Source organism: Balaenoptera ricei, chromosome 16 (genome assembly GCF_028023285.1).
Source record: "Balaenoptera ricei isolate mBalRic1 chromosome 16, mBalRic1.hap2, whole genome shotgun sequence".
Lineage (NCBI taxonomy): Eukaryota > Metazoa > Chordata > Mammalia > Artiodactyla > Balaenopteridae > Balaenoptera > Balaenoptera ricei.
In genome coordinates, this window is record NC_082654.1 from 11243077 (window position 1) to 11267880 (window position 24804).

A 24804-nucleotide genomic window follows, 5' to 3' on the forward strand; every position below is an offset into this window, starting at 1 on the left:
CCACTTCCCAGCTCAAAATACCATAAGGCAAATTTGCTGAAAGGTGCAGAGGGCAGGTGAAGGCTTCCTTTCACCCATGTGCTGTTGAGTAATAAAACTGGCAGGACAATTTAATGTCCATCATCCTAGAGCATATGTGCAGAAAATTGGATGCTGGCTAAAATGGAAAACAGACCGATGGCTGCAAAGATAAGTCCCATGGGCCCACGTCATAGTTTTAATTCTTTATTTTTTAAAATTGACATATTCTGAATGAGTTACTAAATTAAAATAAACCTACCCTGACTTCCATTTCATCTTTACATGGACACATTTAGGGCTGTTGGGAGGACAATATAAAGAGGGAGACTGACTGGTATATACACCCTGGACTCTCTCAAGGAATTAGACTCATGGATATTTTTAAGGAGCATAGATGGAATGAGAGGCAGTACCACATACATAAGAATTCACAGCTAAGTCTGAATCTGGCACCACCAGCAGCAGCCTCAGCTTTCTCATCTATAAAGTGGAGATTTGACAGAGTGCCTGAGTCATAGGGTTATTGTGAAGACTGAACAAGATAATGGCATGTGGAGTCCTGGGCACATGGCAAGTGCTCAGAAATAGTCAGCAGAAGGAATGGAAACCTGTGTACAGTAAGAAAGGAGGGAAGAATTCATTCTTCAAGCTTACTTTTCATCTTCACTCCCTTTACATTTAGTGTTGCTGAGGGGTCTCATTCATGTCCCCATGAACTTTAGGCCCGAGCATCTATTAAAGTTGACCACAGTCATACACTATGGCAGCAAGTTCACTCCCAGTATATACCCAACAGAAATATGTACAGATGTTCACCAAAGACAAGTGCAAGAATGTACATAGTAGCACTTTTCATACTATCCCCAAACTGGAAACCACCCAGAGAGTAGAATGGATACTACCCAGCCATCAATAATAAAAAAGAGAAACTGACTACTCCATCAATAGTAGAATGGATAAACAAACTGTGCTGTACTCACCAATAGATGACTATCCCGCAGTGAGAATGAACAAACTACAGCCACAGGAACCTGGATGAATCTCACATGCACACCACTGACAAGAGAAGCCTGACAGCCAAGAGGGCACAGGGCCTGATCGTGTTTGCATCATGTACAAAAACAGGCAAACCTGTTCTAATCTACACCGTCAAAAGTCAGGAGCGTTCCTGACTGGGGATAGTGACTGGAGGAGACCAGAAGAGTCGCTGGAGTGATGGTAATGTTGTCTTATTTGAGCGGGGTGCTCAAGAAAGGGTAAATACCCTTAGGGAAAATTTGAGATGGCCGTTTAGAATTTGTGCTCTTGTTTGTAAGTATGTGATACTTCACTATATGTTCATCAAATAAGTGAATTGCACCCCTTGGGCTCAGGAATTGTGCCTTTCCAAGGCATGGCTGACTCCTGTACAGATACAGTAATGCTGGTAGAGCATTACCGGGGACCTGGATGATCCTCGTAGGTTGTCTACCCACTGCTGACAGCTGGTCCTCACTGTTCACCTTTCTACAGCTGAAATTCGAGCCTAACTAGATACAACTGCATTATACACTGTAGTCAGGACACTGACCTCTAGACCAGGATCGGGGACACTTGGAAACCGTCTCTTAGCCAAGATCCAAGTCCTCTCACCTCCCCATTGTCCTCCAGATGTGCGGCCTGAAAGACAACACAGAGATTTTCCAAATCATTGCTTCAAGGGACACTGTGACCTACTGAGCACCAGGCATATGGCGCATTAGTCATTTTATTTGGAGAAGATAGAAACAGCAGTGAGGCTTTCCATACAGAAGACTAAATTTGGGATCTTCTGGAACAACAAATGTGTATATACGTATAGTTTTTATATATGAAGTTATATATAGTTATATATTTTTATATCTAAATACATACAGGCATACCTCATTTTATTGCACTTTGATTTGCTACGCTTTGCAAATCCATTTTTTAAAACCAGTTGAAGGTTTGTGGCAACCCCGCATTGTAAGATGATGGTTAGTATTTTTTTAGCAATAAAATATTTTTAAATCAAGGTATGTACATTGTTTTTTTAAACAGAATGCTATTGCACAATTAACAGACTACTGTATAGTGTAAAAATAACTTTTACAAACCAAAATATTCACGTGAACTAGCTTTACTGTGATATTTGCTTTATTGTGGTGGTCTGGAACCAAACCCACAATATCTCCAAGGTATGCCTATATTGTTTTAAATAATTTTTCAATGGTTTTTCAATCTGAAATTGTTTATGGCCTCAGGAAAGCAGTCTTTTAAAAGTCCTCCAGGGACACTAGAAAAATCATTTTGACAACAGACAATTCTTAGTAAAGAAGCACTTCCAAATATACTTAATACTTTTTGTATCAGTCATTTCCTCAGTGATTACATTTATTTACATGGTCACACAGACTTTTGTGGAAAACATATTGAATCCTGTCATTTTTCCCCAAAAAAATCTTTGATGCCCCCAAATTCTCCCAGAGTGAGTGAAAAATCCCTTGGCATCCCGAAGTTGCTAGAGTTCAGTCCCCATCCCCTGCCCAAGGCATGTGGACAGTCACCAAAAAGCTACAAGTAGCAAGAGCCTAGAGCCTTCGGAGGGAGCCTGGCCTTGCAGACACCTTGACTTCAGCCCAGTGATACCAATTTCAGACTTCTGGCCTCCAGAACCACGGGAAAATAAGTTCTTATTGTTTTAACCCACCAAGTTTGTCGTAATTTGTTACAGCAGCAATAGGAAACTAACATATAACCCAAGACTGAATTTGTTTTCTTTTTGGTGTCTCTCCATGATGCCAACTTACTGAATTTAAATCAATTCTTTCAAAAAAAAAATTTAATAAAGTAGAACAGTTGAGAAGAAAAGGTCCTACTTTATTGGACTCTTAAGCACAGAATATGGAGAGGAGGACCATATTTGGGGTTTGAGACTGACTGCCTGTGTGACCTTGGATAAATCACTCTCTGAGTCACTTTTCCCATTTATAAAATGAAGAAATAACCTCTAAAGTGATGATTCTATAAATTCAGATGATTCTATAACTCTACATATCTTTTACTTAACTTTCAACTAATTTCGTAGAAGTCCCTAGGCAATCACTGATTTAATGTCACCTCCTAAGTGCCACCTCCTCTGGGAAGCCCGCTCTGATTCACTCTCTTCTCTATACTCCACTGGCTCTTGGACACATCTCCATTTCAGTATTTATTGCCCTGTGTTCTAGTGATTTGTCTCCTTACCCATCTTCCCCACTAGACATGCGTTACTGGAGGGCAGGAGTCTCATTTTGCTCGCCTCTGCATCTCCAGTGCCCAGCTGAGTAATGAATGGGCCAAGAAACTGAGTTGTGAGGAAGTAATGACCCCTCATGCTACACAGCTGACTGATGAAAATGTCACAGGACAGGGCTGAACACGAGATTCCTGGAGCCCAAGCATCTCCCTCAGGGGAGCCATTCATCGAATAAGTCCTGGCATCCAGATTGCATTTTATGAGTGTTTTATGTGTTTTCATCAGTGCAGATTTGACTTGTTTGATCTGTTTCATGAGCTTAAGTCAAAATTCAAAAGCCATCTTGGATAACTTGTATGCCTGAATTTCATAATTATGATCAATACATCCATACTTCAGAATTTCAAACGGCTCCTAGAGAAGCTTTCTTCTCCTGGCTCATCAAGATTTTAGAAAGACTTCCTAAAAATCTTGCCATTTATATCCATAACTTGAATCTCCACAAGTATAAATTCAATGTAACACATGAAAAGTTGTACAGGAAAGAATTTTTCCTGGAGCCCGGTTTATTCTCTCCCCTCTGCTGGTTTTGGTCTAGTCTTTGGGTGGAAGTGAAGGGCTCATCATGGTGGTCGATGCCCCAGCTGCCCCGCACTGTCAGGGAGACTTGCCCTAGTCCAGTAAACAAATGCAACCTGCAGAGATTTTGACTGGAGCACTCCATTTTTGGCTGAATCTCAATATAACTTAAAGACTTTTCTAAAGCCGGCTGTCAGCATCATAGTTGGTCCTGAGCACAGAAGCCATTTATAACAAGAATTATGGAGTCTGATTTGGATTTCAAAAATAATTAGACTTCTCTACGAAAATCTATAAGCTTCTAATAAAACTTAATTTGTGAAGTTATCTGGTGATATTTTATTAATCAAAATCACTACAGGTACCTTCCTATTCCTTTCGGAAGGTAAAGATCAACATGGGAAGTCAGACTAAAAGCAGATTCAAAGCCCTGATGGAGACAGGATTTACCCCAGGCCTTACCTATTCTGAGACAGCGACCAAGTATGCTTTTATCTGCGATGCAGTCACAGCCAGCAGGAACCCAGGGCCCTCTCCTCCTGTCTGCAGTAACATTGCTCAAGATTCTGGCCCTTGGAATTGCTCATTTGCAAATTATAATTTTCATGTTTAAATGGATTATTGGATGCAAATATATAGCCCTCTAGATGCAATTTTCCAAATGTCTCTTTAGAAATTTAAAGGACTCTGCTGCCACAAGTCCAAAATTCTTTGATACCGTTTCATTTTACCTCATAGCTTTAAATATGTTCTCTGCAATTATCAATTCCCTTTTTTTTTTAAATCTATACCCATACCGGTGACTGTCAAATTTTGCCTTTTAGAGCCCAGGTATTCTGTGATTCAGACTAAAATGCTTCTAATGTCAGCAAACTTTTCCTAATTCACAAAGGGGAAAACAAAGACAGGCACTATTTTCCCAGTTTTACATTTTCATACAAAATTATCAGAAGTGCTATTGCTTAAAGGACAGCAAATTATTGAATTACTAATAAACAAATACTGAGGGAAATAGTGTTTCAATCAAATGATTAAAAATCAATGTGATTTTTTTTTTCATTGTTAGAGTTTATTGGAGAAATTAAAATACTACCAGGAAGTAACCTGGGGAGCATCAATTCAGAGTGACTGGAGTTGGATAATGGAATTCTGCCGTGTTCCCCGCAGTGACCCGTGGACAGAGCCCCCTCACTCTTGGCCAGCACTGAGGACTCATGGACAACTCCTGCTTCTTGTCTCCACCCTCAACAGGTGACAATGAAGACTCACAAGGAATCACATATTTTAGTGGCCTACTTGGACATTTCAGAAACCCTCTGGTCACACTCATGGGAACAGTGGGTGCTAAAGGTGGAAGGAACATGAGAATACATGGTGTCCAACCCACCCTTCCTCATTACACATGTGAGAAAATGAGACCCAGAGAGGTGAAGTGACTTGCCCAGAGTCACACAGCAAGGTGGCTTGAACCCAAAACTCCAAATGCAAGTCTAGTAGTGTGGTGAGCCTGAGAGGATAAAAAGACCACATCCTTCACGTTCATACAGACCTGGGGTGAGTTCTGGCCCTGCCACCTCAGCAGCAATCATAATAAAGGCAACCAACATTTACTGAGCTCTTACTCAATGCCAGGCACTTTCTAACTGCCTTAGAATTCTTGCTACACATTTAATTTTCACAACAACCCTGTGAAGTAGGTACTATTATCTCCATTTTACCAAAGGGGAAACCAAGACATGGAGTGATTAAGCTAACTCCCCCTTGGTCAGATAGGAGTGGATGCAGGCTCCCAAACTACAGACCCTGTGATGTAGAGAATATTTTAATTCAACCTAATTCGTATAGCACACCAAAAATGAGTGAGGCTCTGTGGAAGACATAAAGTTGAAAAACTTTCTGCTGTGAAAGGTCCACAAATCTTTGCTGAATGCCTGTGAAACTTGTCAGGAAAATCGACAGCTGTGTAAAAGGGTATCAGCAGAAATCACCACAGTGGATGAACAATGTTTCTCCTCCCAGGTGCTCAGGAGTTTGGTAGGCTGTGGCTGAATAGGACAGAATGGGCAGGAATAGGAAAGGGCAGGAGCTGGAAAGAGGATGTAGGAAGAGGACTTTCCAGCTGTCTTGAAGAAAGGGGAAAGAGCTTAAGAAGAAGAAAGCACCAGGCCTTCACAGATATACAGAAAGCAGAACTTCTACCCGGAGTAGATGATTTAGGTAGAGATGTAACTAGAAATAGAAGTAGAGAAAGAGAATGAATCAGGACTCTGGATGCCACACTTAAAAGAGCCTAGATCGTTTTCTTGAGGCAACTGGGAGACAACAGAGATGGCTGAGCAAGGGATGATTTAGAAAGATTAATGTTCCTGCATTGTGCAAAATGCAGAGAGGGTGGTGAAATACAAGGTGGGCGACCAGCGTAAGTCCACTAAAACAGATCAGGCATAAGCCAGGTTGGCAAAGGAGGGGAACAGTAAGGAAGGAGGCATGTAAGAGGTGCTGAAAAGAATGTTTTGATGGCTCAGAGGCTAATTGGATAGGGAGGACAGAGACAGAAAACACTGTATTTTTTTTTAGGTCCAAATGACTGGGGACATTAATCAAAAACACTGCAAATTCAAGGAGAGTAAATACGATGACTTCTGATTTTAGATGAATAATGTCCAGGATTAAAAGAATCTCATTTATTCAGAGCTTGCCACGGGTCAACAGCATTGTAAGCCCTTTATGCACCTTATATAATTGTCATGGAAGCTCCATGAGATAGGTATATTATCCCCCTTTTACAGACTGAAGAATTGAGGCCAACACCATGTAGGGAGTGAATGGCAGAGGTGAGACTTGAACCCAGACCATGGTTTTGCATTCGACTTTCAAGTTTCCAAGAGGAGACTGGTGATGTGGGGCAGAGACCTAGAAGAATAATCAGAGCTAAAGACAGAAATTTGAGAGTAATAACGGCAGCCTGGGAAAAGATAGAGAGTGGAAGTGGAATCCAGGAGCAGATCTTCGGCTGGCCCTTTGTTTTGGTTTCGACTGCAGATCTGAAATCAATAAACATGACTAACAGTAGCCTGTGATAAATGACCTAAATTCAGAAACTGACTTTGAGAAATAGAGAGGCCAGTTCTTTGTTTTCTTCCCATTCCATGCACTTGTCATTTTCTCTCCCCTTTTCACACTGCCAGAGATCTGTTTCGCAATGATCAGAGATTCAATAGTCTGAGTATAATCAGGAGAGAGAAACCATACAGTAATTTGAACAGTAAAAGGTTAATGTAAAGGAGTACTAACTATAAAGGGGGATTAGATTTACAAGAGACCAGCTAATAAGAGGGGAAAAGAACTTTAAAAAATATAGGACTAGCAGAGAGAGGGAGAAGCCACCACCTCTAGAGCTGAGGTAGAGCATCTCTCAGCTCACCTCAGAGCTGGGATCTGACCGTGTTAGAAAGGGCACAACTGTGGCTCATTGGATGGCAGAGAAGACATTGGTGGGTGTCTTCTAGGGTGCTAGAAAACCTACTTCACGGGGAAGTGTCTCACCAGAGGCACTTTTGGTTGAGGAAGAGGTGGTGGGGGCAGCTGCTGGCTGCTGAATGCTTCCGGCTGTGAGTCCTACAGGAGTCGGAGGCATTCTACTACAAAGCCACCGGCTACTGTGTACTACAGAGCTGGGCACGGAGGAGCCGCAACCACTGCAGGGTTTGGCGGCTGCAGGAGAGGCACGCGTCGCTAGCATGCCAGATCCAGGAGGCAAAACCCTTTCCTCCTGCAATGTCTCTCCAACACCCTCTACTGCCAGAACTTCAGAGTCAGCTGGCTCAGGAAAAATACTTAAAGGGCCCAGATCCATTTTCAGAGAGCAAACAAAAAGGATGAATTTGAAGGATATGCAGACAGGTAGAAAATAACAGACGGAAAAAGACAGGCCATGCAAACAGTGAGTATAAGAATCAGCAAAAATAGGCAAGGAATATTACACAGAAAATGAGAATCATTTCATAATGATAAGGTGGCCAATTCATCAAGACATAATTCTAAGTGTGACACACCTAATAATAGAGCTTCAAAACACGTGCAGCAAAAATTGACAGAGCTAAAGGGAGAAATAAATCCACAATCACAGTTGGAGATTTTGTCATTCCCCTCTCAGTAACTGATGGAAAAAATGGACAGAAAAACACTAAGGATATAAAAGACTTGAATAACACCAGCTAACAACTCAACCTCACTGACATTTCTAGAACATCCCTCCCAGCAACTGTAGGATGCACAATCTTTTCAAGTGCACATGGAATAGTCATATAGATAGACCCTTATCCCAGACCAAAACCAACTGATGAAGCAAGCAAAAATGAGAAATAATTCTGAGGACTTAACACAAATGACAAGTAATATCCAGTAGACCTACATGGCACACATCCCAGCGAACAGAGACAGAAACATTCTTTTTAAACCACATGAACCAGTACCAAAAAAAAAACCTGACTGTGGTAGGCAGCCTCCAGTATGGCTCCCAGTGATCTTCATCTCCCAGTAATCTCATCCTTCTGTGGTCCCCTCCCATTGAGTACAGGCTGGACTTAGTGATATTCCCTTCTGATGAACAGAATAAGATGTGATGGTGTATGACTCAGGAGACTGGGTCATAAGAGGCTGTCTGGTGTTGCTTTCACTCTCTCTGTCTCTGAACACTCCTTCTAGGAGAAGCCAGCTGCTATATGGTGAAGCCCACCTGGTGAGGAACTGAGGCCTCCTGCCAACAGCCATGTGAGCGAACCATGGGAGCTGCTCCCCCATCCCCAGCTGGATCTTCAGATGCCTAGAGTTCTACCAACAGCTTCGAAACCTCATGAGAGGTCCTGAGACAGAACCACCCAGGTAAGCTGTTTCTAGATTCCTGACCCTCAGAAACTCTGAGAAAATAAATATTTGTTGTTTTAAGCTACTAAGTATTGGGGGTAATTTGTGACACAACAATAGATAATGCCTAAGCCACTAGGAAAAAAAAGTCCCCAAACTGAAATTTATACAATCTACTTTGCCTAACCAGAAAGCAATACAATTACATATTAACAACAAATCTTTCTTAGAATTTTTAAACACTTTAAAATAACTCTTGGTTAAGAAGGCTGTCAAACTGACATTATAAACTATTTAGAGATGAATGAAAATGAAAACACTATATATCAAAAGCCATGGGATGCAGCCATATACATTAAGAAAGATTTCTAGCTTAAAAATCTAGTATTTATTAGAAACCAGGAAAGACTGAAGGGAAATGAACTAAGCACTTGACTCAAGAAACTAGATGAAAAGAACCCAAAAATAATACACTCCAAAAAGTTAAAAGGGGTTGGTAATTAACCTTAGAATGTAAAGTTATATGTTTTAAATAGTAGACTTAGTCAATAAAACCAACATTCTTTGAGAATACCAATAAAAGAGAAGAACTTTTGGCATTTCTAATTTCTAACTGGCAAAAAAGGGAGAGAGAAGATGTAAATAAACATTAGGAATGCAAAGAAGAACATAGGTTGAATCTCTTTATCTGGAGTTATTTTTTTAAAGACTGTCTATAATTATATGCCCAAAACTGGAATATGCAATTAAAATTATAATTTTCTAATACTGTCCAATAGGACTTTCTACAAGGATGGAAATATTTTGTATCCACACTGTCAAATATGTTAGCCATTGGCCATGTACAACTCTTGAGCAACTGATATATGGTTAGTACAACTAAGGAGCTGAATTTTTTAATTTTATTTCATTTTAATTAACTTAAATTTAAATAATCACATATGGCTGGTGACAACTGTAATAGATAACATAGTTCTAGAAAAAAAAATTATGGAAGTTAAGAAGTAGAAAAATTTACTTAGTCCAAACACTATGAAAGAATCTGAAAGAGCAGTCAAAGATATACTTTAAAATATATTCCAGCCTTAGATGTTTAATAGGTAATAAGTTCTACTAAACATTCATAAACAATGTTATAGATTTGCAAAGTACAGAAAGATCCCAAAATTCCCTATTATTTCTTCAAAGTTAACTCTGATACCAAATTCCAACAAGAAAGCATGTACACACACAGAGATATAAATAGAGCTAGAGATAGATATAAACCTCAGTAAAACACAATCCCAACATCTCAGTGACTAGGAGTCAGCAAACTACAGCCTATACACCCAACCTGGTCTTTTACTGTTTTTGTATGGTCCACAGCTAAAAATGGTTTTTACCTTTTTTAGAGGTTGGAAATTTAATTTTGCTACAGACTTGATCATGTTTCTTAATGAGTTCAACGTAACATTACAAGGCAAAACAGTACCTATGTGAAACATACACAAAAATTAATTCACATCTTATTACAGTCATATGGGCTGTACAAAAATGGAAACTGAAGCACAGAGAGGTAGAGTAACATGCCTGAGGTCACACAGCAAATTGCTGTCAGAGACAAGAGTGAAACACAGTCTGTGCTCTTAAACACCATGTTCTGGGTTATGCCACATAAACATTAAAAAGCAATCTACTTAGACAATAATAAAGATATGAATGAAGAGCTAGGTGTGCATATCAGAGTGGGGGCCTAAGAAGAAGGAAAACGTCTTAGAGGAACGTACTGCCTTGAAAGATTAGGATCGCATTCTGTACCTCTACTATTGCAGATATTACATGTCTGTCTCCCTTCTAGACTGTGAGCTCCTAGGAGTGAGGAACTTCCTAATTTATCTGCCTTCCAAGCAATGAATATGCTCAATTCAAAGCCTATGCTCATGGATAGCTACCAGTATTTGGCAGTCCCTATCTGTGTGAAAAGACATTTTTAAAAGTGAAATACACAAAGCCTTACTGCAGATCAGCATTAACAAATAAACATTTGTAATTGATTTGATCACAGGAAACGTTACTTTTGAGCTCCAATTAAGTGAAATATTACCTCCTTAAAAACAATTTCGGGCTTCCCTGGTGGGGCAGTGGTTGAGAATCTGCCTGCCAATGCAGGGGACACGGGTTCGAGCCCTGGTCTGGGAAGATCCCACATGCCACGGAGCGACTGGGCCCGTGAGCCACAATTACTGAGCCTGCGCGTCTGGAGCCTGTGCTCCGCAACAAGAGAGGCCGCGATGGTGAGAGGCCCGCGCACCGCGATGAAGAGTGGTCCCCACTTGCCGCAACTAGAGAAAGCCCTCGCACAGAAACGAAGACTCAACACAGTCATAAATAAATAAATAAATAAATAAAAATAAATAATAATAAAAAAAAGAACATGAATTTCTAAAAAAAAAAAAAAAAAAACAATTCCATTCTTCTCATTAGGACATTTGTATGACAAAAAATTATACTCTATTATTACTATTAATAATTATGTTTTGGATTTCATCAACAAAAATATGTGGAAATTTGTTCTCTTTTGTTTTCTGAGTACTTACATAATATCCTTGATTTCACCTTTTGGCCAGCAAAGTCTAAAATATTAACTATCTAGTCCTTACAGACGAAACTTGCCAACGCTTCATTTAAACAAGTATCGTTCATCTTCTCCCTCATGCTCCCTGTCCATTGCTGATTAGCAGTATGCTATGCTCATCACAGTTATGCAGGCTGGCCTTGTGCGCAAGCTGGTCTTGAATGTTCTGGTCACTAAGTTAGAGGGAGAAAAAATAGCCCTGGACATCTTGCTGTAACAATAAAATGCTTGGCCCAGAATTGTGACATTAGTTCCATTTCCAACTCATTGGTCCAAACTACTAACATGGCTGGACCCAGTTCCAAGGGATCTAAGAAATGCAATCCCACCATGTGCTCAGAAGTCTGCACTAATAACACATTTGTAGTGGGTTGAATGGTAGCTCCCAAAAAGATATGTCCATGTCCTAATCCCCTGAACCTGTGAATGTGACCTTATTTGAAAGAGTAATTTGTTATAGAAGCCCTAAAAAACTAATACAACATCCTACAGAACTATCTCAAAAATGAGTACAAATGCAACAATCCTAAATTCTGGCAAATCAAATCCAAGAGTGTACTGGAACAACATTTTTAAATGGTTAAGAAAGGCTTATTCTGGGTTCAACATTGTCTGCTGATGTAATTTACCACATTAACAAGCTACAAAAATAAATCATCTCAATAAATGACAAATAAATTAATAAATTTAAACACATATCCCCAATAAAACTTTTAATAAACTTGAAATAACAAGGTTTAACTTTATAAAACTTTCAACCAGAAACCTTCTACTAACATCATACTTAATGATAAAGATGTTAGAGAAAATCTAATTAAATCAGGAGTCACAGAAAGATGCCTACTGTTGGCCCTACTATTCAATATTGTACTGGAAGTCTTTGCCCACGCAAGAAGAATTAGGGGAGAAAAGAACGATTAGTATTGGAAAAAGAGATGTCATAATTACGACCATGTGTTCATCAACTTAGAAAATCCAGTGAAATCAACTAATATTAAAATTAATTACAATCATTAGAACCAAAGGAATTTCAGAAAGTGGCCATATCCAAGGCCAACAAAGTCACTAGAAAGGTAATTAGAAATTTCACGGGGAAAGATTCCATTCCCAGAAGCAAACCAAATTGTCAGATATCCAGGAATAAATTTATCAGGAAATATATAAGACAAAAATGATTAAACTAGAAATTTTTTTATTAGAGAAAAGAATTACAATGATCCTGAACGAAAAGATTTAATACTGTTAAGATTTTAGTTTAAAAACTTATCTATAAATTCAAAGTAATTCCAATCAAAATCCCAAGAATTTATTAATTATGTCAAGCTAATACTAAAATTCATGTCAAGACACCCAAGAATTACCAAGAAAATAGTTTTTAAAAACAATGAAGGCACTTTCCTTATCAAATGTGCTAATAAAGTTATAGCAAATACAACTGTGTAACTCTAGGACAGCAATAAACAAATATATAATAAAACTAAATAGAGAGATCAGGAACAGATCCATATACTAACAGGAATTTCGTATCAGATATAGGTGGCTCTTCAGATCAATGGCGATGAAACAAGACAATTCAGTAACTGTTACTGCAGAAATCAAATATCCATTTGTGAAAAAATTGAAATATACCTACCCCACATTAGTCAAGCACAAAATTCAAATGGGTTATAAAAATAGTAGCAGAAACTCTAGACCACTGCTTTTATGACCTTGGCAGAGTAAAGAAATATACAAACCCCAGAAACTATAAAGGAAAACATTGGCTTATTTGCTCACATAGAAACTTAAAACTTGATAAAAGATTCTGTAAGCAACATTAAAATATTAGAGAGGGCTTCCCTGGTGGCGGAGTGGTTGAGAATCTGCCTGCCAATGCAGGGGACACGGGTTCGAGCCCTGGTCTGGGAGGATCCCACATGCCGCGGAGCAACTAGGCCCGTGAGCCACAATTACTGAGTCTGCGCATCTGGAGCCTGTGCTCTGCAACAAGAGAGGCCGCGATAGTGAGAGGCCCGCGCACCGTGATGAAGAGTGGCCCCCACTTGCCACAACTAGGGAAAGCCCTCACACAGAAACGAAGACCTAACACAGCCATAAATAAATAAATAAAATTTAAAAAAAATATTAGAGAAAGATGAAGAGAAAATAACTGCAAAGAATTAAAATTTATAAAACATGAATATATAAAATTTATTATATATATAGCATTTCTCTAAGTCAAGAAAAAGACAAACAATAGAAAAATGAGCAAACATAAATATCTAAGTCCCAGAAAGAAATAAAACTAATAAACTTCGGAATGATGTCATACAGCCATAATAAATTAAATGCACATTAAGAATACAAGAAAAGCATTTTGTCACCCAATTTTACAACATTTTTGGGTTTTTGCATTTTTGTGGGTGTGTGTTAACAAGGATAGTCAGATAGATATTCTCATGTTTGGAAGGACAAGTTGGCAAAAGCATTATACTCCTTCACCCAGTAATTTTACTGCTAAAAATCTATTATGCTGAAATATTTTAAAATCTCTTTAATGATTTATGTTAAAATAATTTTCTAAATTTTACATAGAATAATGAGAAATTTGACTAAAAATAGTCAACTGAAACAAATATTTTAACTACCAAAATGTGAGCACTTGGAGAAATGTCCATAACAAAATGAAAAGCATGATATCAAATTATATAATAATAGATATAGTAATACTGTGAGTAGTATTGTTAACATTTGTTGAACATTTACTATGAGCCAAAGACTGTTCTAAGCCCTTACTATCTATTAACTTATTTAATTTACACAATCCCAGTCTGAAGTAAATACTACTTTAATGCCCGTAAAGATAAACTGATGCGCTGAAGGTTTCGGTGGACTCACTTATATGAAGTAACTAGGTGGTGTCTGCAAACACTTTAAGTGCTCTGAGTTTGGTTAATGAAGGTTTTCAAGTTGAGACTGTAATACTGTCACCTCACCCACCCCCATCGACTCGGGGAGATCTAGTATCCTTGCCGAAGTTGAGAAGCAAAGGATAAACCAACAGAGAAGGTCAAAGTTCTGTCTGCCTTCCCAGAGGGAGATGAGGTCTCTTGCTTGGTGACCTGGGAAATAACAGGTGGAAATTCTTCTGCCCACCTTCAGCTCACCTGGTCTGCCAGGTGAGAGGTGACTGAGAGACACAAAAGCCATCTCAAGGCTGAAGTGGCTGCTTGAACTTCCTGAGTGACTGGCACAAACACGTATCTGGGTTCTCTCCTCCTAAAAATAACACCAGCCCGCTACGGTTACACAACCAGGCTGACCCTGGTAGAACAGTAGGGGGGAAAAAAAGCTGTGGAACCGTCTCCCACCCTTTTTTCTCCCTCCCTGATCTCCCAAACAGTAGTCTCCATCCTTAAGGACCCCTAACACTCACAGCTCTGCCCTCACCTGCCCAAATCACTCAAGAAGGAAGCACAGAATTTTGAAACTTTATCATCACTCAAAGAAATATTTGCATAAGATAAAAAAGAACGGCCCTGAAGCAGACAGGGCTTAACGCAGGAGAATTATTCAGCAATGGTAGGCTTTCCGGCATCAGTGGGGGAATACTTGAGACAAAGACCTTCCAAGTCCCTGTCCCCACCCCCATACCAACTGGGTTGTTGCTGACACAGCTGATCCTGGTGGCACATGATTCAATTAGTAATCATATCTGTCTCTTCACCTCCTGAAAAGGTAACCTGATTTCCCTGCAAGTATAATATAATATACTTGATCATTAAAAACTCTAGAAGCCCCCATGGAATAATTAAAGAGTATGAGAATAGAAACATGAACATATCATGATGGATGGCAGAGCAGACCAGCCCTGAAAGCACAGCTGCAAGAAAGGTGTTGATGTAATTGATGAAACTAACAGAAGCACAGGTCAAAGGCTGGTGCTGTATTTGGGCCTCTAAAGGAGCAATTCAAGCTCTTTTCAGGGGCAATTTAAAGCTCATATCAGAGTTGCACTAAAACACTGTATGTTCCATGGCTCCTACCGATGTATGACTTGGCCAGTTTAAAATGTGAAACATCCCAGACAGCCCAGCTCAGGTACAGACCCTGGAGATGAACTGCTGAAGGACACTGAGCTTATTAGCTACAGCCACAAAGTAGTTTTAATTAGAAAGTAAAAATGGCATCTGATGTTAAAACCTAAGATCCCCTGGCAGGAGAGCATTAATGAGGCTGGGAAAGAGAAAGGATAGAGCAGTGACTGAGAGGAGACACTGGGTGTGTGCACGGTGCTGCATCACAGATGGATCCCACCTCCTTTTAGAGAATCCTGGCTTACCACACAATTCATCGTCTCAACCTGCTGCACTGTGCACCTACTATGTGCCACATCATGTGCTGAGAACTAAGCCTACAGATGAACGAAACAGATGTGGTCCTAACCCTCTGGGCTTAGTCTAGAGCGAACTTGTTCTGTAGAAGTACAGACAATAAATAATTTAGGCTTTCTAGGCTGCACGGTCACACCTTAGTAGCCCGATAGTGCTATATGTAAACAAAGATAATATGTAAATGAACAGTCATGGCTGTGTTCCAATAAAACTTTACAAAAGCAAGTGGTGGCTGGATTTGACCTGCAGGCAGGCAGTAGTCTGCCATCCCCAGGTCTAGAAGGCCATTCAACAAATACATAGTTAAAACTGTAATAATTGGAGCCTGCTATGTGCCAAGTACTGTTTGACATGCTTTATGATACTCATTGCATTCTCACAACCCTCTGAGCTAGTGTTACTATGCCCATTTTACAAATGAGAAAACTAAGGCATAGAAATGTTGATAATGCAGCCACGATCACACAAGTAGCAGATAGGATGACCTAGGGTTTGAACCCTGCAGGTCTAGAGCCTGCACACGTGAGTACTGCATTGCACTCCTCTCCAGCACCAAACTGCCTCTTAACAAGGATATGGTCAGGTGTGATTAAAACGTTAGGAAGAAAAAGAATAGGATGGCATGAAACAGGTGGACCTATGTTCGATGGTCTAATCAGAAAATGGCTGAGCCTGAAGCATGAGAAGTGGTCACCCAGCGGAGGGGGGAGGAGAGAACATTCTGGGCACTATTAGTTTTATTTTTTTAAGTTATATGAAATAGAGGTTTTATTATAATTTTTTAATTGAGGTATAGTTGATCTACAATGTTGTGTTAGTTTCAGGTGTGCAGCAAAGTAATTCGGTTATACATAGATATATATCTATTTTTTTCAGATTCTTTTCCCTTATAGGTTATTACAAAACATTGAGTATAGTTCCCTGTGCTATACAGTAGGTCCTTGTTGGTTATCTATTTTATATATAGTAGTGTGTACATGTTAATCCCAAACTCCTAATTTATCCCTCCCCCCCACCTTTTCCCTTTGGTAACCATAAGTTTGTTTTCTATGTCTATGGGTCTATTTCTGTTTTGTATATAAGTTCATTTGTATCATTTTTTTCAGGTTCCACATATAAGCAATATCATATGACATTTGTCCTTCTCTGTCTGGCTTCCTTCACTTAATAAGATAATCTCTAGGTTCATCCATGTTGCTGCAAATGGCATTATTTCATTCTTTTTTATGGCTGAGTAATACTCCGTTGTATAAATATACCACATCTTCTTTATCCATTCCTCTGTCAATGGACTTATAGGTTGCTTCCATGTCTTGGCTATTGTACATAGTGCTTCAGTGAACATTGGGGTGCATGTATCTTTTCAAATTATGGTTTTCTCCAGATGTATGCCCAGGAGTGAGACTACAGGATCATATGGTATAGCTCTATTTTTTAGTTTTTTAAGGAACCTCCATACTGTTCTCCATAGTGGCTGTATCAGTTTACATTCCCACCAACAGTGCAGGAGGGTTCCCTTTTTCTCCACACCCTCTCCAGCATTTATTATTTGTAGACTTGTTGATGATGGCCATTCTGACCGGTGTGAGGTGATACCTCACTGTAGTTTTGGTTTGCATTTCTCTAATAATTAGAGATGTTGAGCACCTTTTCATGTGCCTTTTGACCATCTGTATGTCTTCTAGAATAAAAAGAAACGAGGACAGTTTAAGAGACCTCTATTCGTTTTCTGTTGCTGCCGTTCAAATTATCACAAACCGAGCAGCTCAAAACAACACAAATTTATCATCGGGCAGTTCTGTAGGTCAGAATCCAGGGCATCTGCTGGCTTTTCTGCTCCAGGTCTTACAAGGCCCAGATCCAGGTGTCAGCGAGCCAGGCTATTATCTGAAGCCTGTGAGAGTAGAATCAGCTGCTAAGCTCACTCAGGTCTTCGGCAGAACTTGCTTGAGGTTGGAGGGCTGAGTTCCTGTCTCCTTGCTGGTCATTGGCCAGGAGCCTCTCTCAACTCCTTAGGCTGCCAGGATTCCTCATCCTGTTGCCCTTTCTGTCCTTAAACAGTGCATTGAGTCCTTCTCACACGTCGACTCTCTCTGACTTCTCCTACTGCATCCCTCCTGCCCCCAGCTGGAGAACATTTTCTGCTATAAATGGTTCACACGATGAAACTGGATGAGAGAGGCTACTCTCCCCATTTTATGGTCTGTAGCGTTAATGACACCTGCGAAGTCCCTTTGACGGTGCAACAAAATATATCACAGGTTATATAGATTAGGGTGTAAATATCTCTGGAGGCCCCACTGCCTACCACACAGGCAGAGGGAACAATACACGCAAAGGTCTTGGCATAGAAACTAAAATAAGGTCAGTGTGGGCAGAGGAGAGCAAGTGGGAGAGCAAGGAAGAACTGGGCCGGCCCAGGCTGGAGGGGTGGCCAGGGCCTGGATGCCACAGGCCTTTCAAGCCACGATAAGAAGTTTGAGATTGTCTTCTATGTGCTTTGGAAAGCCATGAAAGGCTTGTAAGCAGGGGGAATGTGGTCTGATTCACGTTTTTTTAATGATTAGCAGCTGGGCAGAGAATGGATGGGGGAGGGGCAAGAACATAAGTGGGGCAACCAGTTCGGTGGCTACTGGGTAGTCTAGATGCGTGCGAGACTGTGCTGGCCTGTGATAATGGCGGCAGTGGAGCTGGAGGGAAGGAGGAGATCTGAAACATGTTTTAGAGCAGACTTGTTGATGGATTGGATGCAAGTGGCAAAGAGAGGGGTGTTAAGAGTAAGAAGGAAAGACAGCAGGAAGAACAGGTTTGGGGTTGAAGATCAAGAGTTCAGCCATGGACACATGTTGCTGAGATGGCTAGTAGGCATCTAAGCAGCTCTATAAAGTAGGCAACACATGTTTTTGGAGGCAGGCAGACGCCACAGAGTTCTACCCACCCCAAAAGATTTTTCCAGCAGTCACTATGGTTTGAAATTCTCATCACTGGCCTCATTTCATTAGGGAAAGGTTTGGGGTCTCCAGGAGGGTACTGTCAAATGGCCTATAATGTACTCCACACTCTCACATAACATTACAGCCCCATGTCTGCAAGCTCCCTGCTTAGGAGGCTGTGAGCCGGGAGCGGGGGAGGAAGGGACAGGCTGGGACATTTTTGATGACGAGAGACAAGCCCAGGGCAGGCCCTGGGAGGCGGCTGGAGCGGGAGGCATCTCAGGAGGAGACTGTCAATTAGGGCCTGCATGAAAGGTCTGCACCAAACCACTTTCTGTTCAGCCCGAATCCCTGACTGCAGAGACAAAGATGTCAATTAAAGAGAAGCACCTGAGATCTCTGTGAGGTGCTTGTCATCCACAGGGGGACGGGAATACTAGCTTAGGCAGAATCCATTTCCACTGCCTGCCAGAAAGGTACATGCACAGGCTCCCCTGAGCACGCCCGGGGCTGATCAAAGGAAGTCAGCATGAAGTGGCGCAGGTCTCGGCACACAGGTGTGTCTGGACGGGCATCGAAGGTCCTATTACAGTTCCCAAGAATTACTCTTGATCCTCTCCGCCACCTGAAGATATGGATGTGCCATCTCCTGCAGAAACTTCCTTCCTTTCAGCCCAGTGCAAACTTAGGAGTCAGACTACACGGTTTTGTAGCCCAGCTTTGCCATTTACTGTGTCACCTTAGGCAAGCTGCTAAACGGCTCTGTGCCTCAGATTTCTCATCTGTAAAATGGACATGCAAGAGGAGGACTGGGGAGTCCACTCCTGGGATAGCAATGTGAGGAGCTCTGCAGACCCACTCCCCAATGAAACAAGCATAACTGATGAAAACTACTTAAAAACAAACAACCATCTAAAGTCTCTGAAAATTGTCCTAAGGGTACATAGCAAGTGAAGAAACACTTATTCAAGAAAATCTACTACAACTCGCTAAGACTGTGAAAGGCTGTGGCACCTGAGCCACAACCCCCTCCCTCCCTCCCTCCCAGTTCAGCCCCCACCCCCACCCATCCACTCTGGGCAGCTGTGGCCAAGAAGAGGGCGTCCTCTCCCCTCAGCTCCTAAACAAGGGGTACAGGGCACTGGGAGGAGCAGGTTGCCGGCATTTCTCTTGCCTCCGACTCCAGCTGAAGAGGCTGAATTCCTGGTGAGTTCAGCCAAGAGCTCGGGGCTCCTTTCCTCTGCACCTCTCCCATTCACAGGATGGATGCTCTAACCCGAGCTTATCAAGCCAAGAATACCGGGGCCCCAGTTGCACCTGCCCCCTCCCCACTCAGAGGGCAGAGACGCCACTCTGAGGGAGGCAAGCTGAGAAGACCAGAGGCTACTGCCCGCACCCAGTGCACGGACTGGTGCTCAGAGCTTCTGGGGGAAGAAGCAGTCCCCAAAGGAAATGATTTTATTTGAAATGGAGTGTGGGAGCGTTCAGGCCTAAGAGTGCTCTTGGAAACAACGGAGATTTTGATCATCAGAAAATAAGAGGAGGCTGGTAGCCTCTCTCATTTAATTGCAGGAAGCTAAACCACAGGCCGGCTAGTTCACCAGAGAGAACTAGGAAAAGAGACAGCTAAGAAGAGCCCTACTGAGGTCAAAGCAAACCTCAAAGACTGGCCTCAAAAACTACCCCTGCCCTCATTAAATTGTATCAGAGATGGAGCAATTGATGCCCCAAAACACTGTTGAAAACAATAGAGCAATCAGCCAGCAAACAACAGAGACTAACATCTGGGTGTGATACCAAACAAGGCAACCATCTTAACAGAGAGATGGGGAGAGACACAGTCAAAGAGAGAGCCCCCTGCTGAAACCGCTGTTATCCCAGGGTGACTGTGCACACACCCTTTGCTCTGGAACTCAATCATTTCACTTTCTCTCTGTGCATAAAGGAGGTCAATAATTTAAATGAGTACTGCAGAGATTAAGAATAATTCTACATCACCAACACTAATACGTATAAAATAGATAATAAGAACCTGCTGTATAAAAAAATAAATAAAATTTTAAAAAAAATAATAAAGGCACATTTCTGATCATCTGTATGGCCAACTTAGAATACTCCCCTTGGTTTTGAGGCTTTTGTGTTCTTTATGCCGTTTTTATCAAATAAAAGACAAACAGAATAATGGCACTTTACAAATAAAAGCATCACAGTTCTTTAAATGGGTAAAAGTGTTAAAAATATTTTTTAAACATTTAAAATTTTTATTGAAGTGTTGTGTTAGTTTCAGGTGTACAGTATAGTGATTCAGTTATATATATATATATATTCTTTTTCAGATCCTTTTCCTTTATAGGTTATTACAAGATATTGAGTATTGTTCCCTGTGCTATACAGTTGGTCTTTGTTGGTTATCTATAAAAGAAAAAAAAAGAATAATTCTACATCACCACATTCATGGAATTATGCTCAAATGAGACAATGTTTGGTAAGGCACTTTGCAAACTACAAAGTACACCACATGTGTTGGGTAGCATTATTACTTAACAGGGCAATCAACATAAGGCAGTAATTAAGATGACAAATTCCAGGGTGAGGCATGTGGATTCAAAGCCCAAAGGCATTGTTTCTTGACGTTGGGGGTTACTTAGCTTCTATGAGACTCAGTGACCTCATATATGAAATATGTTCTGTATGTCACAGAGAACACACATAAATTTCTAACACATTGCCTGGTACCCAGCCAGCGACCACCAGTGAGCGTTGTTATCATAAACTAGCACTAATATCTGACCATGTTGCTTTAGAAGCAGAATTTACTGGGACCCCAAAGCCAAATCTGAAAAAAGATTGACACTAATTCATTAACTTGATGGAAACAAATAAGATCTAAGGAAAGATGTACCAGCCACTTTTTAAAAATTCAGTCATTGATCTGTTAGATGTTGCTGGTAAATTTCCATATTCCCAAGAAGGTTTCGCTTTATAAAGATAGTTCTAGGGTGCATCTGAAGGGTTTTTGCTGGTGGTATACAGTGATGTACATTGTAGTGCTTTTGATTGACATTAGAAAGACTTTCAACAGTTTCTCAAAGGCACGAAAGAATTATTCTTTCATCCTTCAACTTCTATTTAATAGAGATCATGAGAACATTATTTAGCTGGAGCTGTATTGCTTCTGGTGGAAACACTGGGTGTCCTTTTTGAATTTATACCTTAGGTTGGTCCCTATCTGACCACTTTGTTCTCTAGATGAAAAGGTGACCCAGTCTCCATAGAAGAAATGATCTGCTGGTTTCAACCAACTCAAGAGGAAAGCAACATAGCTTTGTTACATTAATATTCTTTTTTAAGCAAGCTGCCCTAGGGGTTTTCTTTTATTGCAGCCTCTAAAATGGATTTAATGTCTAAATGTTGACCTTTACAAGGTAGCTTGTAGACAATAACCAAGTGCATATTTACTGAGACATACCACCTACTATGTGTGCACTGATTTTTTTAAGCCACAAATTCTCTTTAACTTTACCTACTGAAAACATCCCCACAAAATAATGCTTCATTCTTTTTGCACCTCCAAATCCTACAGTACAAAATGTAAGTGAAATTTGTATGCAGCATAGTGGGAGTTGGAGTGGATCTGACTTTTGTTATAAAATAGTATCTTCAGTTCTTGTTGTTAAGTAGCTTTTCCCAAGAAATGTGTTAAATTTATTCGAGTACAGAGTACATTCATACCCAAGTGATTCACATTTTCGAAGCATACAAATCACTGTCCTGTGCTCTTCAGCTAAAAGTTAGATCCCGGGGTCACTGCTGTGGCTCAACCTACCATCAGGTCCCCTCCCCACCCCGACTGCCACAATCAAGTTGAGGCTTCTGTCATCTCTTGTCTGGACTGACACAGCAGCTTCCTACCGGACTCCCTGCTGCCAGCCGCAGGCCCCCTAAGCTGGAGGAAAGCTTCGGGGGTGGGACAAACAGTGGGTGCAAAATATTACTCCTTCCCAGTGAATTCAAGAAAAGAGAGATACTGTGAACAGTGAAGAAAGGATTCATAGGCACATGTTCAATATTCCTTCTACATGTGAATTTTTATAAGTAAAAATGCTTGTCAACAAGCAACTTTTCATTCTGACCAGTTGGGCGCCAGCAAGAGGTTAGATTTCTTCTTAGTTCAAATGTTGTGAAATTCATTTAAGTAAAATAATGCTATCTCTCTTTACTGAGAAATTTATGTTGAACTCTACTTTATGCCCAAAGGCTACTAATGCTCTATTCCCACATCTGAGCTCTACCTGACAATGAACTGTTCAAAAGCAGGTGGCCACAGGCTGCAGGGTGTTTACAAGGACGTGGACTGCTAAACTCTTAATACCCATCAAACTTGATGAGCCACCTAAAGTAGCACTCAGAAGTAAATTTTATATTGTCCCCACCCGGGAGTGGGAGGGAAAATGGAAAGTAGACTGCACACACCACTCTTGTTCTGCCCTCTTGGGTTCTGACCAGTGGTGTGCTGGACTTAGCTTATACCAGACGAGAGAGGTGACCATTACATTTTCAGGAATTTTGTGAGCTAAATTTTAACCACAGTCATTATTTAAAATCCAAGTTATATAAATTTACAATTAAACAAATTATAGAAAAACAAAGGCAATGGCTTCTCAAAACTCATCACGTCCTAATTATTTTACTATCCTTTACAATCATCTATGCTCTTGGGGTTACCTACTATCTATTGTATCACCACAGAGAGAATGCTCTAGAAGGGTGTGCTACTGTGCATTCCTTCCCAACTCCACCTTAGGGATGAAATCAAGCTGAACCCTGTGGAGCTCCTGGGCACAGGAGCCTTTCTGTGTACCCCGTTTCTTGTTTGTAGGAAATAGGCTTCATTCAGCCTCCATGACCTTCCCTGAGCTCCAAAGGGCAGGTTCAAGTAGTTACTAATCAAGGGATGGAGAGGATGCGGGAGACAAAGGAGGAGCAGTCAAGAAACAACAGTGCAGCCTTGGGGCAGCGTCCTGGTTCCCCCTCAAGGGATGTACATAACAATATCTTTGAGCTCTTCTGCAGAACTAAAACCCCAACCAAATGGAAGATGTTAACTACTTGATGAAGCATTCTTCATTCCAGAGAGAAGGTCACAATTCAACAACCTCGAGAGAACCACGGAAGCCCATCATGAGACCACCTGACACAAGATGATCTCTAGATGGAAGGAATGCAGGCCCTGCAGGCACCCTGATCCTTATCGTCAACCCTGCCCCTTGACTATAAGACTTGTCACAAACCACCACCTCCCCTTCCCCAGGTTGGGACACACAGTTTTGAGGGAATAAGCCTGCTGTGGCCCCCTTTGCCTGGCAAAGCAATAAAGCTATTCTTTTCTACTTCACCCAAACTCTGTCTCCGAGATTCAACTTGGTGTCGCTGTACAGAGGCTGATTTTTGGTATCAGGGACAGCATGTTGGTTAGCCTGAAATCAGACAGGTGGGAATAACTACCCCACAGAAATCAGTAAATGACACAAATTAGGGCTCCCCATGCCCCTTCACCAGAAAAGGCTGTGGAACATTTAGGGGCCCAGCACTGGCTCTCACCTCCCTCCAGTGTAGAGCTGTCAGGCAGGAGGCCGCACATCCTCCTCACAGCGGGTGTAGCTCCTGGAGACGGCGATGGGCTCAGGAAGAGTCATATAACCCAAATAGGGCCGATCAGAGATCTTTGGAGAGGAGTTCAATGCACATAACGGCAGAGTGGGGATCTTTCTCTCTCTGAGATTATAAGCTGGAGGTACATTTAAGCCTGGAGTTGCTGGGGATCTTCATGTGGAAGGAATCTGTCAGAAAAACCACACAAAAGGAAACCAGAATGAGTAAGAGAGAAGGGGGGTTAGCCGTTGTGACATCATTTGAGCACCTTGATCCAGCTCTACCTGAAATTAGGCAAATTCCTGGAGTTTTCAGATACATGAGTGAAAAAATTCCTCTGGGGCTTGACAAATTTTAAGTTCTTTGTTTCTGTCCTTTATAACATAAAAACTTCTGACCTACATACTTCTCTTAGTAGGATTTAAGCAGACCATTGGGCTCTAGTTTAGGTTTTGTTCTTACTAAGCAAATACTGCCAGCCTCTTTCCAGGAGGGAAAGGGAAAGAACAGAGCAGACAGCAGAGCCGGCCT

The 24804-nt window shown here is 41.1% G+C and overlaps 1 protein-coding gene across 4 annotated transcripts in view; it reads right to left on the reverse strand.

Moving 5' to 3' along the window:
• The window catches only part of PLPP4 (phospholipid phosphatase 4), a 554796-nt gene that overhangs the window by 397181 nt on the left and 132811 nt on the right, over positions 1-24804 (reverse strand). For all 4 annotated transcript variants that reach the window (XM_059899368.1, XM_059899369.1, XM_059899367.1 and 1 more), the window contains 2 exons: positions 24223-24461; positions 1592-1680 (listed from right to left, as the gene is read on the reverse strand). The gene's annotated coding sequence lies outside the window, so the exon portion shown is untranslated. The remainder of the gene's footprint in view (positions 1-1591; positions 1681-24222; positions 24462-24804) is intronic.